Genomic DNA, 16,818 nt, shown 5'->3' on the forward strand with positions numbered 1-16,818 from the left:
TCTAATCTTATTTACGATGCTCCATGCACGTAGGAACCCTGATTTAGATTTTGTTAATTTCTCACTCACCACGACTTCACCTGTTAACTTACTATTCTCTATACTAATACTATCTGTCCCTTCCAGTATTTTGCGAACCCTGGTACCTGGGATTTCTCTCCAATATTTTCTCTTTGTTCCCACACCCCTGCTGAGTTAGTTTAAAGCCCTCCCAACAGCACTAGCAAAACGCCCACAAGGAACTCAGTCCCAGCTCTGTTCAAGTGCAACCCGTCCGGCTTGTACAATCTTCCCCAGAGCCAGTCCCAGTGTCCCAGGAATCTAAAACCCTCCCTCCAAAACCATCACATTCATCTGCCTTATCCTCCTATTTCTGTACTCACTGGTACGTGGCACTGGGAGTAATCCGGAGATTACTATATTCGAGGTCCTGCTTGCTAATTTTCTACCTATCTCCCTAAATTCTGATTGCAGAACTACATCCCACTTCTCACCATGCCATCCTGGAGTCATGTCTATGGCCACAAAAACATCTGTCTGCTCCCCTAACCAATGAATTCTCTATCACTATTGCTCTTTCTTTCTTCTTCCTCTCCTCCTGTACAGCCGAGCCACTCGTGGTGTCACAAACTTGGCTCTGACTGCACTCCTCTGAAGAACCAGCGCCCTCACCAGCTTCCAAAATGGAAAACCAATTTGTGAGCGGGACCCCAGGGGATTCCTGCACTACCTGCCTACTTCTCCAGGAAGTGGTCACCCATTCCCTCTCTATCTCCAGGCCCTTAAGCTGCAGTGTGACCACCTCTCTGAACATGCTATCCATGTACCTCTCAGCCTCGTGGATGCGCCACAGCAACTCCAGCCACCGCTCGAGAAATGAAACCCGGAGCTCAAAGTTCTGCATTGGGCAGCACTTCCTGTACATGTGGTCGCCTAGGACACCGGGAGCATCCATGACTTCACACATATTACAGGACACGCATTCCACTCGACTGAGCTGCCCTGCCATATCTTAACTCTACTTCCATTACATTAACTTTATTCTACTTTGGATTATTTATATTACTTTATTATAATGGCCCTAAATTTCCCTTATTCTTCTCAGTTAAATCCAATTACAGCAACTTGTTTAAAAATATTACACTTTTCTAATTTACTCACCAGGTCCTACATGCCAAGGTCGCCGCTCTTCTTTCTGAGGGAAAGTGGAAATGGAAATGGAAAGGAGCACCTCCTCCCTCCTCACCGAACTCTCTCACTCACCTCTGCTCTCGAACTCTCGCTGCTTCTCGTGCTGTTTTTATAGCTCCTCTGCTCTCCTCTAGGTGCTGCTGACTGCCTGGCTCAAGGTTCTCCTCTCTCATTCTCCTCGCACTCATCCTCCTAAGGATGAAGGTGAGTTTCATTGGTGCACGGGTTGATGAAAACGAGAGAAAGCACTCAGAATGAGAGAGATAGGTGCATCTGTAGGCTAAGTTGGTTTGAGAACAGACATGCTAGAGTAGGCTTGAGAAGGCAGAGTGAGGGGGTTGGGGTGATACCCACATCAAGATGTTAGTCAGTATTTCATTGCTCTTACCTTTCCTGCTCTGTTTAAGTCATTGAACCTTTTCCTACATTGGATTCAGGAGTGTGGTATCATGGCCCTGCTGCTGAATTCCTTAGCAACCTCTAACCAGGCCTTCTTTCTCTCAGCTTCTTCATCCTGCTGTTAGGGAAAAGTATATGCCTCTTGGTCATGACAGCCCCCAGCAACACACCCTGAGTAATGAGTTGGATCTTAGCTTTTGCTCGTCTCAACACCATCCCACACTTCTTTACCTTTCCATGCCAACTCCAACTCCTTCACCTTGTATATTTGAACTGTCATATTAAATATTGGAGGTGAGATACATCGGCATCACACCCACTGATGTTAATTGGATGGGAAAGACGGAAATCAGATGTTACTGAAATGACTGACAAACTCGCTGCACACAATTCCGGGTCTCCCACATGTTATTGGTTCCTCTACCCCCAGACCTGCTCCCAACACATCTGCATATGAAAAATCCAGCCCAAAATCCATGGAATCATTTAAGCAACAAACATTTAAGAATCCTGGAAGTTGATTGATAATTCACAAATGACTCACAGATGATTCCAGAGTGGAATCGAGTAATTCTTTTCCATCTCTAGAATATAACATAAGGAAGTTTGCCATGTGAATTGAAACCCCTCAAGATAAGTTTTCTTTACAGCTGTTGTATTGCAAAGGCCAGGACTGTTATAAAACGATTTTTTATCTGTTTGAAAAACATACCAAAAATAAATGGTCTACAGGTTGATCTGTTTCTATTCCATGCTCAAAATATTCAGTGGCAATGCACATTTACATCGAAATTAACCTGTTTACTAAACAGATTCTTCGGTATGTTTTTAATCCATCCACATTTACTTACTGCTCTTTTTGACCATCCGAAGTAGCTTTTGCGGCTTCTAATCTTTCAACAACCTCCTGGGTGAACAATCTGGATATCCCATCTTTTTCTTGATTATCTACTGTCAGTGACCCTTAAGGCTCTTTTGTAGCCACTAGTTAGTCACACTGCCCGTGGACATTACCAAGCCTCTCCTGACACTCATTTCCTCTCTTTTGGCCTGAGAGATGACATTAAATTTGTCAGCGATCTTGTGTAGGCTCTTCGCTCTGTTGAGGTCAGAGGCTTCACTTTTTTTTTCAGCATTTCCTCAATCATTGAGCCAATCTCTGTATCGTGGAAATAAGATGAGGCAGGGCCTGTAGCTTTTAATCTTCCAGCCATCTTGGGAACATAACTAACAGAGACGCTTGCATAGTGCACCCACGAATGAATCCTGTGCACCATGTACAAACGGTTGTGAGACACTCAGATGCAATTCAGCTGTGCAAATTTGGTTTAATACAGGTTCTGCTAACCAAAAACAGAAAATAAAAAATGCTCCAGGATTGCACAAAGATGATCGGCTTGCACAGTCACTTGCGTTCCAATGAAGAGGTGGTTTAATGAAAAATAAAGGGGTACATTGAGAGGGGGGGGGAAAAGACGGGAAGTTATTTTCAGAATGTTCTGCTGCATCTTTGCTACGGCTGCTATTCTGGTGAAACTTGGGGTTTTCAAAAGTCTGTCAATTCCAAATGAGTTTAAGCCAGTGTCGCCTATTGTTATGGATATCAACTGTAAATTGCATTTTTATGTCCATTTGTGCCTCTGATAATCCCTGGTGAGAGGTCGGAGTTGTAAATTAGGTGGCAGGAAATTTCCAAATAGCAGGATTATGTAGGTCTGTGGTCAACCCCCTTTTTGCAACTTCACTTCCTCTCTGCTTGAAATGAGACTCAAACGGCAAGATATCACAAGGTAAAATGTGTGGAAATCAGCCACTAAAGTGATAAAAAAAATAATCTGTATGTGGAGCCCACTGAAGAAATGACAGCCTCTTTCATGTGAAGCATGATAATCCCGTTTTTCATAAACATCTTAGTCCATCTAAATTGTGCTCTTGGACAGCATTAACCTTTGTATGATGGGATTTTACCTTAAAAAATATTTTCCATTGCACTTTGGTAAAAGATTGATTCTATTTCTGCGGTTTTCCACAATCAGAAATAAGAATATACATCACTTATTATGTATCCAGGTTTTTTTTTTAAAGCAGAGATGTTAGTTTCAGGTATAGTCCAGCATGTTCTGATTGACAATAGGCTTGGATTTAGTCATTTCTATCCCAAAATTCTTCAAAATGTTTTTGTTTATTGCTGTCACTAAAATACTATCTAATTATTCATTACTAACATTAAAGAAACAGCTCAGCAATGTTAGCAATAAAAGAGAATAATTTAGCATGGTTTCCAAAAGTAATTATTGTTGAGGCACTGGGGATAATTTTAACCTTACCCACCCATTGGGAAACTAATGTTACCAGGTCAGCTGCCCATATTCCACTCACTCAATATTTCTTCCCATTAGAGTCTGAGAAAAATCTTGTACTTCACTGTGATTGGCTGATTGGAGTCAATGGCAAGCACCATTCATGACTCCTCAGGTACTGAATTAGCCCATGTCTAAATGCAGCAAGACCTGGGCAATATCCAGGCTTGGGCTGACAAAGTGGCATGTAACAGTCACGACACACAACTGTCAGGCCATCGCCCCTTAACGTTCAATGGCATTACCATCACAAAATCCCCCATTATCAATGGGGATTACCATTGACCGGAAACTGAACTGGACTAGCCATATAAATACTGTGGCTACAACAGCAGGTCAGAGGCTAGGAATCGTGCGACGAGTAACTCACCTCCTGACTCCCCAAAGCCTGTCCACCATCTACAAGGCACAAGTCAGGAGTGTGATGGAATACTCCCCTCTTGGCTGTATGAGTGCAGCTCTCACAACACTCAAGAAGCTCGACACCGTCCAGGACAAAGCAGCCCATTTGATTGGCACCACATCCACAAACATTCACTCCCTCCACCACCGATGCACAGTAGCAGCAGTGTGTACCATCTACAAGATGCACTGCAGGAATTTACCAAGGCTCCTTAGACAGTACCTTCCAAATCCACGACCACTACCACCTAGAAGGACAAGGACAGCAGATACACAGGAGCACCACCACCTGGAAGTTCCTCTCCAAGCCGATCACCATCCTGCCTTGGGAATATGTTGCCATTCCTTCACTGTCGCTATGTCAAAATCCTGGAACTCTGAAGAAGAGTCAGAAAATGACTTGAAACATTAACTCTGTTTCTCTCTCCACAACTGCTGCCAGACCTGTTGAGTTTTTCCAGCATTTTCCATTTTTATTTCAGATTTCCAGCATCTGCAGTATTTTGCTTTAATCCTGGAACTCCCTCCCTAACAGCACTGTGGGTGTACCTACACCACATGGACTGCAGCGGTTCAAGAAGGCAGCTCACCACCACCTTCTCAAGGGCAACTAGGAATGGGCAATAGATACTTGTCTATGAAAGAATAATTTTTAAAAATGACAAATTTATTGTGTTCATTGTAACAATGGGCAGAATTTTTCCCTCATTGAGCGGGCGTGGTGGGCGGGCGGGGCTGAGAGCAGCCGCGAAAGTGACAGCCAGTTTCACGCTGGGGCGCCAATTAAGGCCTACCCTGTGTGAAACACAAGCTGCAGCGCTGCCTGTTGGGGGGATGGGGGGCGGGGTGGGGAGGGAGGAGGGCGAGCGCAGAAGTTGGCGCGTGTGTGCGAGCGCACGCAGGAAAAGCTCCCCGAGACACAGAGCTGCCTCAGGGAGATGAAAAGCGTTGAAAATAAAAAGGAAAGGTTTTAAAAATGTTAATAAAATGTCCCCTCATGTGATTCTGTCACATGAGCAGGGAATTGTTAGAAATTAGTTTGAAAAATTGAAAAGAAAAACTTTTAATGACTGATCGAAACCTCATCCTGGCCGTGGATGAAGTTTTGTTAAAATGTCCAAAGGCCGCGTGGCCGTTTTGCCTGCCCGCCAACTGTAAGGTTGGACGTGCAGCGAGAAGTTTCATTTAGTTAGACCTTTAAGGGCCTGAATAGGCCTGTTAATTGTCGGTGGGTGCACACAGGAGTCGGCAGCCCGCCCGCCGATCGAAATATCACACGAGTGCGCAATGAGATTGGGACGCTCGCCCGTCATCATCCCGCGTCATTTTACGTTCGTTTGGGCCGGGCGTGTGTCCGCCCGCCAAGCGCAATATTCTGCCCTGTATAGAACAAGTCCATATTTTACTGCAGCCTCAGGAATGTAGACGTTGAGACAAGCTGACAATTTAAAAGTGTAATCACAGTGTCAGTGCAAACATAGATCACTTCACACAACCACTACAGCTCTGTGAACCCATTGTGGACTCGACACGCTGATTGGGAAATTTGATTGTTTCAGGTACAGGCATTTGTAGCAATGCTTATTGACCAAAGGCACAAAGTAATGCAACCAGCCTTCATGAGGAATAGGCCTGTAAACTAAGTGTTTAACCTCTCCTTTTGTGCAGGAGTGCTCCTCCAAGTCCCACAAGAAGACTCTGCCCCTCCACTGCCCTGGGCTGGCCCACCTCTCCTGTCCCTCCGTAAATAGTGGGGCGGCCAAACTTCCGCTCCCAGCAGCTGCCTCTTTCTGCACATTTCTGGTGGGGTGGCTAGCAGGGTATGTGAGGCCCAGGAGTTAAAATGGGCTGGGCCTCAATTCAATAACATAGGACAATGGCTCTTTCACCCCCAATTAATACCTCCTCCCTGAAGTTAGCAATAGAATTCCTAATAGTTTTAATTCTTATTTGTTAAGCATAACTGAGGTCTGCACTGTATAGTAACCATAACTGGTAGTGACTGTAGGTAATTTAGCCCTGTTGTGAGGCCCATATTATGGTTCATTGTGGACATTTGACAGCTAAGACGCTTAATATACATTGCTTTAAATTAAGTTCAAGACGGAGAACTGTGAGAGGATATATTTTGGTAAAAGAGAAAATTGAGAGGCAGTATGAAATAAAGGGTACAGCTCTAAAGCGGGTGTAGGAGCAAAAGGACCTGGGTGTATATGTGCATAAGTCATTAAAGGTGGCAGGACAGGTTGAGAGAGCAGTTAATAAAGCATGCAGAATAGAGTACAAGAGCAAGGGGTTCATGTTAAGCTTGTATAAGATACTAAGTAGACTTCATGTGGAGTATTGCGTATAGACCTGGGCACCACGTTTTAAGAAGGATGTGAAGGCATTGGAGAGAGTGCAGAAGAGATGATTCAAGAATGATTCACAAGTGAATCACAAGAATGATTCCAGGGATGAGAAAATTCAGTCATGAAGATAGATTAGGGAAGTTGGGACTCTTTTCCCTTGAGAAGAGAAGGCTGAGAGGAGATTTGGTAGAAGTATTCAAAATCAAGAGGGCCTGGACAGGGTAGATAGAGAGGAACTGTTCCCATTTGTGGAAGGATCAAGAACAGAGGGCACAGGTTTAAGGCAATTGGTAAAAGAAGCAAAAGCAACATGAGAAAAAAATGGTTTCACACAGCGAGCGGTTAGGGTCTGGAATGCACTGTCTGGGAGTATGGTGGCGGCTGGTTCAATCGAGGCATTCAAGGGGGAATTAGGTGATTATTTGAAAAGAAACAACGTGCAGGGTTACAGGGAGAAGGCAGGAGAATGGCACTAGGTGAAATGCTCATTTGGAGAGCCAGCGCAGACATGATGGGCTGAATGGCCTCCTCCTGAGCTGTAACAGTTCCGTGAATATCTTGTGGTATTCAGATTTCTGACAAATAGCTAGCATATTTAAGCATTTCTGGAATTATATTGTCTTCTTTTGCTACATTTGTTAGCAGTGAAATGAAGACAATTTGGTTCGTTCCCTTCTGTGTCTCCATTGCACCAAGTTTACAGCCTGAATTCTAATTCTGTGATGGTGCACATTGCCATTTTTTTTTTTTCATTCAACTCATTAGGGGACGCAAATGAAAATCGGGGTTGATACACTAGGACCTCACCTATCTTTAGGGCAAGTGATCTGAGCCCGAAGGTTTATGTGTGACCGAGACCACCCTGAGATAACGCCAATCCAGGCCTTATTTTATGAAACCGGCCTATTAATTATTGTCCTTAAGAAGAAGCCACATAAAGAATGTGTCATTCTTTGAAGACGAAAAAAAAGAAGCAGTAGAGATCAAAAGCGATCCCTTTGCTTTTCATGCCTCAGAACCTCAAAGAAAGATCAGTAACAATCAGGCCCAGGGTCTTGTGTCCTTTCTAGCAATTAGGCTCAGCTGATGGTGTGAAAGGATGAATGGCAGGGTTCATGGCCTTCTCTAGGCTTCAGACAACAGACTTTCAAAGCAGCAGACACTGCTGAAATCATTTCAAATGAAGGGTAGTGAGATTCATTATCCTCTATCCTTACAATTACATGAACACCTGATGTCTGTATATTCTAGGTCCTTCAGCTTAGGTTAGTTAAGGATTTTACATTATACTTTTCTTTAAACAAAGATTTACAGTTTTGTTGCAATTATGATGAAAAGCAACAATTTTAATTGAAACCTCATTATTGTTAAAATGTCATCCCATTTTAACCTTTTTTAAATGTACTTTTAATTTTTTTCTAAACATATAAAGTGCCAGTAATTAAAATATATGCAAATTCACTTATTTGCTGTAACCAGATGCCTGCTATAAACATATTTCTGTTTCTCATATTGATCGCAATTCATTATTTACTAATAGCTAGTAAATGTGGCGTCAAGTGTGATTTGATTTGCAGAACATTTGCTGGGTATTTTACAGTTCACTAAGCTGCCACTTAAAAAAAATCTTCAGATTTGCAGTCGTGCTAAAGCTGGGCTCAGTCATCACATGCAAATGAGTGCACTGCTCGAGATTGGCAAGCTACGCGCCTGGCTGCCATTGGTCAGCTTTCAGCTGCTTGTGATGTCTTCACAGAAAGGGAATTCCACTCCTTCGTTGTGGAGTTCAGTCTTTTTTGTTCACGCCTGGCAGTCTTTCCTGAAATAGTTAAACAGGCCCGGGCTTAAATCAGAAGCTGAGACAACAAACAACTTAACACAAAGAAGCTGGCAATGCATCAATAGAATCTAAGCACGATTCAATGAAATAGCGTAGAATGTACAGCACAGAGACAGACCATTCGGCCCGCCTGGCCCATCCTATCCCGATTTATCTCACCCTGCCCAACAAATCCCTTCTCTACTTATCTCCCTCGCGGAGAGGAATCTTTCCCTTGTCGGGCGGGCCCGGGAGGGGCTGCGCAACAGTCTGCCGCCCGCGGCCATCAGGCCCCGACCGTGATTTTGCGTCGGCTGACCGATTAATCGGCCGGCCAGCGTGAATCGCGCGCTAAAATGCTCAGCGCTGCCTGGGTGGGGAGGGAGGAGGGCGAGCGCGGAAGTCAGTGCACGCGTGTGGGTGCGCTCACAGAAATGCTCCCTGAAGGCACAGAGCTGCTTCAGGGAGCCGAAGATTTTTCACAATGAAAAATTGAGTTTTTTAAGAAAAGGAAAACATGTCCCCTCGTGACCCTGTCACACGAGCAGGGACATGTTAGAAATGAGGTTTAAAAGTTTCTAATTTATTTTTGATTAAAATCGGAAACCTCGTCCTGCCCGTGGATGAGGTTTCCTCAAAAATCCAAAGGCCGCTTGGCCTTCTCGCCTGACCGCCAACCCTAGGGTTGGATGGGCGAGGACAAATTTAATTGTCGGCGGGCGTGCTGCTGACACCCGCACGTGCCCCCTCCCCGACTGAAATATCGTGCGAGTGCGCGATGACGTCAGGATGCTCGCCCGATGTCATCGCGCTATTTTCATGCTTGTTCGTGTCAGGCGCGCGCCCGCATGCCAAGGTGAAAATTCAGCCCATTGTGTTTCTCTACCTTCCCTTAAATCCACCTATGCTATTCACTCCAACTATTCCATGTAGAATATCCCATGTGCTAATCACTCTCTGAGTAAAGGAGTTTCTCCTGAATCCTCTTTTGCATTTAATGATGATCTTATCTTTATGCGAAGGCAAAGGGAGATGGCAGAAATCTGAGAAATAAAGAGAAAATTCTGGAAATATTCAGCACGTCAGAGAGCATCTGGGGAGGCAGGTTGCTGGGGGCGGGGTTGGGGTGCCCTCCTTAATATCCACCCCCGCACCCAAGGTGCTACCACCGGAATACCCCCCTCTCTCCCGATCGCTGGGGCCTTCCTGCTTAGGCCCTGGCTTCCCCAAAAGAACGGACCCTGTTTCGACAGTACCTCAGCATTGAGGCACCCTCTCCTACATGATGCAGCCTTAGCACTGGCCACTGCTAGTGATGGCATTGCCAAGGCTGCTGAGCTGCTGGCTCTCTGGTTAGGCCAGTTGCTCTAGGTTTTGGTGGGGCGGGGGGGTGGGGGGTGGGGTGTTGGCGGATGGCAGGCCGCCATCCTCACTTGGACAGCGGCCTCCTGTGGCGGCCCGTTAATTAGCTGCCGCCGGCAAAAAGCCGCTCCAGGATCCTGCCACCCACTGGAGCGGGGGCACCTTCAGCGATCCTCTTCTGAAACAGTCAGCCCAAAAAGAGAATTAACCCCTGGATTATCCTGGCCTAATGGTGGCAGGTTTGGAGGCAGACGAGCTGGGGAAAGCGGGGAGATACGTTGGTGATGGCTGCCCAATGCATTCCTGCCACCGGGCAAGTTTCCCGGGGTGGCCTAGGGAACAGATCGTCTGCCCACTGAACAGAAGCAGGCAGCCAACTTACATACTGAACGCCCCAATAAGGAGCAGCCCAGCATTATGCCGGCAGTACTGCAGCCTCTAACCATGTGCAGTGTCTGTCAGCTCCGTGGTAGAGGCTGCCCTTCAGCAGACTGGCAGGCAGAGGGTGGGGGGTGGGGGGCAGTCCATTGGAGCTGGATGCTCCATGACCCAAAGACAAGCCAACAGCAGGAAAGGCTGCATGCACAGCCCAGAAGCTTCTGCCTACTGACAGGGGGCTTATTGGTTTGACCCCTCTGAAATTTTAAGTTTCAATTTTCACCTCGGTGGCGCTGCCAAGGCTTTAGAGCTGATGGTCTTCTGATTGGGTCAACGGCATCAGGAGCCCGCTCCTGAATAGGAGGGCAAGCTCTGAGGCGGCCAATTAGGAAGCCTCGTCCAGGAATATTGCTCCGCTGGTCTCACTCCCCATAAGTGCAGACTCAAGACCCCAATTTGGTCCCAATGTTGGGAAAATCCAGCCCAATATTTCAGGTCTATGACCTTTCATCAGAACTAACTATATTCATGAGCCTTAATTTTGGTCTCCTTGACCAAAATGAAGTGTCTTCTCGATGTCTACCCTATTAAACCTTTTCATAATCATACAGGCCTCTAACAGGTCACCTCACAGATGTCTCTTCTCTACAGAAAAGAGCCTAACGTGTTTAATCTTTGAAATCTAGAAACTAAAGATCCTAAATTTTTGAATTCATTAGTGAATACAATTAACTTTTAACTGCACCCACCTCCATTTTACTTTTTTTAACATATCTACAGATACATTCCCCCCTCCCCCACCACCTAGTTTTTCTGTAAACTACCACCACTGCATAAAACACAGTAGAAGTAGAAGATGTCAGAATGAACAGCACGCAAATTGCATCTTTGACAAGAAGCTGATGTGGTATTTAAAGGAAAGAGGTTGTGTTTTTGTAGACCTCTGGGGGAGGATTAGCTGGCTAGAAAGAGCTGAGATATGAGTCAGTGCACCCTATTCTGAAACAAAGCTGTTGGTGGAGTGGTTTTACCTGTAGGGATCACTGAATTAAACATTGTTATTCTTTTATTTTAAGAAATTCATGATGGGCAAATAGCCTGAAGCCGGGTATGTCCAAAAAATTCGGAACAGGAGCAGACCATTCAGCCTACGGAACTTACATCACCATTCAACTAGACCATGGCTGATCTGTGCATTTACTGCCTTAGCTGTATCCTTCAAAATTCTTACTTAACAAAAATCCACTGAACTCAGCCTTGAAAGCTTCAATTGTCTCAATGTCCATAGCCTTTTGGGAAGAGAATTAAAGACTTCTATCACCCTTTGTGTGACAGAATGCTTCCTGCCTCCTCTCCTCACCCTAATTTGTCACTTCATTCTTCTTTCCCCCACCAAAGGAAATAGTACCAAGTCTGCCATCATCTTGTACTTATATATGAACTGATGATGTTGCATCAATCTAAGAATGAATAAATTAGGATATTCTCAGCAGTCTGTAGCACGCGTTGGGGATAAAAAGAAGTTAAACTGGTAAGAGGCAAGTTTAGGGCTAATGTTCAGAAAGACATTCTTCATATAAAGAGTGAGAATTCCTGGAATAATCTTCAGTAGAATAATGGAGGTCAGAAAAAAAAGGTTTAATCCAAGTAGCAGTTAGCTGTTATGTTGGCAGGATTGTAGGTTTCTATGGAAACTAGATGGGTTGAATGACCTCCCAGATTTTTCATTTAACTTTGTGCTAAATCACTTGTAATTCATCATTTGTCAGCTGCCCACTTAAAACCATCTAGATTCCCACTGGGTGTTTCAAATGAACTTCAGGTACAGCAGATTAATGCCATTGAAGACTTTGGCATTCAAATCCAGATGTATGGCATTTTGAGCTCATGACTGAAATCTACTGCTGCCTGGCTATTGAACATATACTCCTGCTGGGCACACAAATACGTGCACCCGGTTATTTCTTTGGAAAACTATCGTGCGATACCAGTAATCTCTGTAATGTTAGAGGACAAATTAAAGAAAATAACCAACGTAAAAGCCATGGCTTAGTGGTCATTATTTTGAGTCAGAATTTTGCCGGTTCACTCTAGAGACTTGAGTGCAAATTCTAGGCTGGCACCACAGTGCAGTACTGAGGGAGTGCTGCACTGTTGGAGGTGCTGTCTTTCAGATGAGACATTCAGCTGAGGTCCTGCTGCCTTTCAAAGCCATTATTTCAAGAAGAGCAGGGGCGATCTTCCCGGTGCCCTGGCTAACATTTATTTCTCAGCCAACATCACCAAAACATATTATCTAGTTATTATCACATTACAGTTTGTGGGATCTTGCTGTGTGTAGATTAGCAGCTGCATTACATTTCCTACATTACAACAGTGGCTAACTTCAGAAGTAATTTACTGGCCATGAAGCACTTTGGGATGTGCTGAGGCCATAAAAGGCATGATATAAAAATCAAGTTTTTTCTTTCCAAAAGGATATTTTTAGGATACCTAAGTAAAAAGACTGAACACAGATCTGAAGATGTGCTGTGAAGTCTATGACTCTGAAGACCGGGAAATTGGCAAAAGCATGAGGGTTGTATGAAAATGCTGGGATCTCATTTGGTTCATTTCCTATTACTGATACAAATAGGTTATTAATGTACATTGGAAGTGTACGTTATTGCCTTGTAGTGCTTAAAGTGTATTTAGATTGCTCAAGCATAAAAGTAATATCTTTTTAGTTTGCCACAAGCCCTGAAGTTAATGTTATTAATTGCCCTCTGACTATTGAGGCTATTGAATAATAATGGTACACATTTGGGAAGAAATAGAAATATTGATGATTAAGACAGAGCAGGAACTTCTGGGAAGCTAGTTCGTGGACCGCAGCAGCTCCAGCTGAAGTTGTAGCATTACCACAAACATTCCTAGCAGAATTTGGATAAATTCTTTGTGAAATCTGCTCAGAAGTGCTTCCACCACCTGAACATGTGAACATACGACTTAGGAGCAGGAGCTCCTTAGCTCCTCGAGCCTGCTCCGCCATTCAATAAGATCATGGCTGATCTGATTGTAACATCAACCCCACATTCCCATCTACACCCCATAACCTTTCACCTCCTTGCTTATCAAGAACCTAACCAGTTCTGCCTTAAAAATATTCAAAGACTCTGTCTCCATCGCCTTTTGAGGAACAGAGTTCCAGAGATTCACAACCCTCTGAGGAAAAAAAAAATTCTTCATCTCCGTCTTAAATGGATGTTCCCTTTTTTAAAACAGCGACTCCTAGTTCTAGATCCTTCCACAAGTGGAAATATCCTTTGTCAAGATCCCTCGGCATCATATATGTTTCAATCAAGTCATCTCTTACTCTCTAAGCTCCAGCGGATACAAGCCTAGTCTGTCCAACCTTTTCTCATAAGACGATGCAATGAATGATATGTTCAGCAGCCAATAATTTTCAACCGTGACTGCTTCAGTTGTATTCGGACCTATAGGCAAGACTTTGGGTGGAATTGTCCCAGATTTGCACTAAGTGCGGTAGTGGGTGTGCAAAAAGACGTTTTACCCACCGGTCGCAATGGTGGGGTTCTGTGCCGTATTGTCCATTTCCGCCTCATTAATTATGCAGCCACAGGGAACACGTTATCTCACTGGCGGGCGACCTCTGAATCGCCCGTCACACCGTTACCTTACCATTTCCTCACTCCGGGTTCCATATCTAAACAGCAGCCGCTCACACAATTTTCAATGCTTGCAGCCCATGGCTGCTCCAGTAAAGACATGGCCCTGAAAGCCAAGAAGAGTTCAGCGACCCATCACTGGAATGCTCTTTGGAGGGCCGCTATGATGTCCCCCGCCCCCGCTCTGGCCGCAGGAGGCCCAGCAATCTCAGCACTCCGGCTTGGAAGGCAGTGGCAGTGGTGATCAGTGCCAACACTGCTCAGAAGAGGTTGGCCATCCAACGCAGAAGTGGGTGAATGATCTCATCTGTATCACTCTAAACTCACACACTCACAAGGTCATCGCACATTCACTGGCATCTCACTCACTGCCAGCTCAAGGGACATCACCACTCATTCTCAGACACATACCCTCACATGTCCATCTGGCCTCATCTCCTCTGGAAACTGCCTCCTCAGCCCTCACCATCTTAAGGCCACTTGCACATATCAACACGTGCCCCCACACACACTCTGGGATATCCCCCTTCCCTAGTACAGCCCTCACCCTGCAGCCTCTTCCCTTGTCTGAGGCCACTTCCCCAAGCAAGCCCTAGCCCTGCAGCCATTGAAAAGCCACCCACACTTTACAGCTGGTCTGGTAGGTAGAGACCTGCCCATTAGGCCCCCTAAAAGTGAGGTGGGGCTGCCTGCGAAGCCTGGCACTGATGACTGCGAGTGCTGCCTGAAGGAAGGTAGGCAAACAAACCTCGAAGTCCCGAGTGAAGTGCAGCTCCCCAGGTGCGCGCCACTTGTGTACAGTTGTGAAACACCAAACATCAAAGGCTGGGATTTTCCACTCCTGTTGATGGTGGGCATGAGCGGACAATATGGTGAGAAGGCCAAAAATCATTTTTACGCCGTTTTGAAGCTAGTTTTCAATCGTCTGCTCCGCCCGTCAATGCCGGGCCACCTTTCCCACCGCTGCATATTGAGAACCTAATTTCAATACTTTAGCATCTCATTATAAGCGCTGCTGACAGGAATCACCGCCCCTCCCACCCCCCCCACGCTGGAACATCCGGGCAAATTGGTATGGTTGTGTGCAGCCTCTGATTCGCCCACCCTGCATTTACCTCACCGTTTCCTCACTCCGGGTGCCATACCTAAACAGCAGCCGCTCACACAGTTCTCAATGCTTTCAGACCAGGACTGCTCCAGTGAAGACATGGCCCTGCAAGCCAAGAAGAGTTGTGACCCATCACTGGAAGCCCGCCGTGATGTCCTCCAGCCCCGCTCTGGTGTGTACTTATAGATTTTGTTCAAAGCTGTGGCCGGGATTTTCCGGTACTGCTCGCCGTGGGAATCATCACGGGCGGGTCGGAAAATTTGTTGGACCAGCCAAAGATCCTTGGACTTCAGGCAGGAATTTCCACATGGGCAGGACTGGAAAATGCCGGCCTTTGTTTCTATTTGCCACTGAATGAAAGTAGCAAAACCATTTCTGGCCATCACTATTGCACAATACCGCATCACCAGCATTTGATCGGACATGGTACTATGTTGTAAGTAATCTACTAACAATGAAGCATGATGCTTATGCTGCCAATAACAGAAGGTTGAAGTTCCTATAACTTAGTTCCCCACAAAGTGTCACTTTGCAAGGCCACTGCAGAGCAAGGACATATCAATGTGTCTTAAGTTAAATCTCTTGGCTGCTACTCACCAAACTCTGACCATTTCTAATCCATATACAGTCATCACTAATCTCACTGAATTTTTAGACATATTGCAAATTAAGTTAAAAGCAGAGGAAAGGATTACTTTTCTGTCTCCCACAATCCCCACAAAGAATTCCTAACATTTTTTTCACTTGTATGGTACATGATCATCTTTTTATAACTTATCTTTGCAATTCAACTTCTAGGAAGTATTTGATAAAGTGACAAAAGAGATGCCTGATTCAAAAATTCAGAGACAATTATATTAAATGAATGTACTGTATAAACAGAGATAGGGCAAGAGTCAGAAAGCAAAGACTGAGGCAAATGGATGTTTTCAGATTAGTGTGGATTGGGTAGTGGTATCCAACATGATCTGTATTGGAACCATTTTTATTGGTATAAATAAATTGGACTATTTCCAATTTCAGTTTGCAGTAAATGATTGCATCCTTCCAACAGTGAGAGATGACCTCTGAACTCTGATGAGGTCGGATGAGGTCATCTGCTGCTCTTCTTTTGATGGCTGAACAAGTCGATTCTAGAAAGGCAAAGTCAGCTGTAAGTACCATGTACGAGGTTGTTCTTTGCTGGTGGTGCAGGATGATCTCTGCTGATGCCTTACTGGGCTGATGTCGACTTGGGAGCTTCTGAAACCACATGTCATCGTGGTGGTAAATTCTTGCCTGTAGCTGGTGTCAGCATTTGCATCCATCGTCTGCTAGTTTCCCAATTTTTGTGATTGATGTTGGGGTCCTTCATATCTCTTTTGACGGCATCCTTGAATCAGAGATCTGAGTGCTCTGTGTTTTCTCGGCATGGGCTACCTCTCTTTATAGCATCTCCTTGGGGATGCAGTCATCTTCCATCCTGTACAAATGCCCTCACTAGAAGACTTCTTTACTTAATTAGTGAATACCTTCTTGGTTTTGGTGGTATCTGTCAATCCCTAAAGCACTCAGAGCATTTTACTTTTCTGGGAACCCACTCACACCGTCATTTGGGTACTTTTATGATTACCTAGCCCAGGGATACAATGTTAATGTGCCCTTGATATTTGGACCAGATACTTGTGTTTTTTGCATGTGTATTTCTTTAATCCCTTAACTGGAGAACTGCGTTACACTAAGAGTGGGATTCCGTTCCCACCCAAAGTCAACAGACTTTTGGCTGCTCTCTGGCTTCCCA

This window comes from Cetorhinus maximus, chromosome 26 (genome assembly GCF_964194155.1).
Source record: "Cetorhinus maximus chromosome 26, sCetMax3.hap1.1, whole genome shotgun sequence".
In the NCBI taxonomy this organism is placed as follows: domain Eukaryota; kingdom Metazoa; phylum Chordata; class Chondrichthyes; order Lamniformes; family Cetorhinidae; genus Cetorhinus; species Cetorhinus maximus.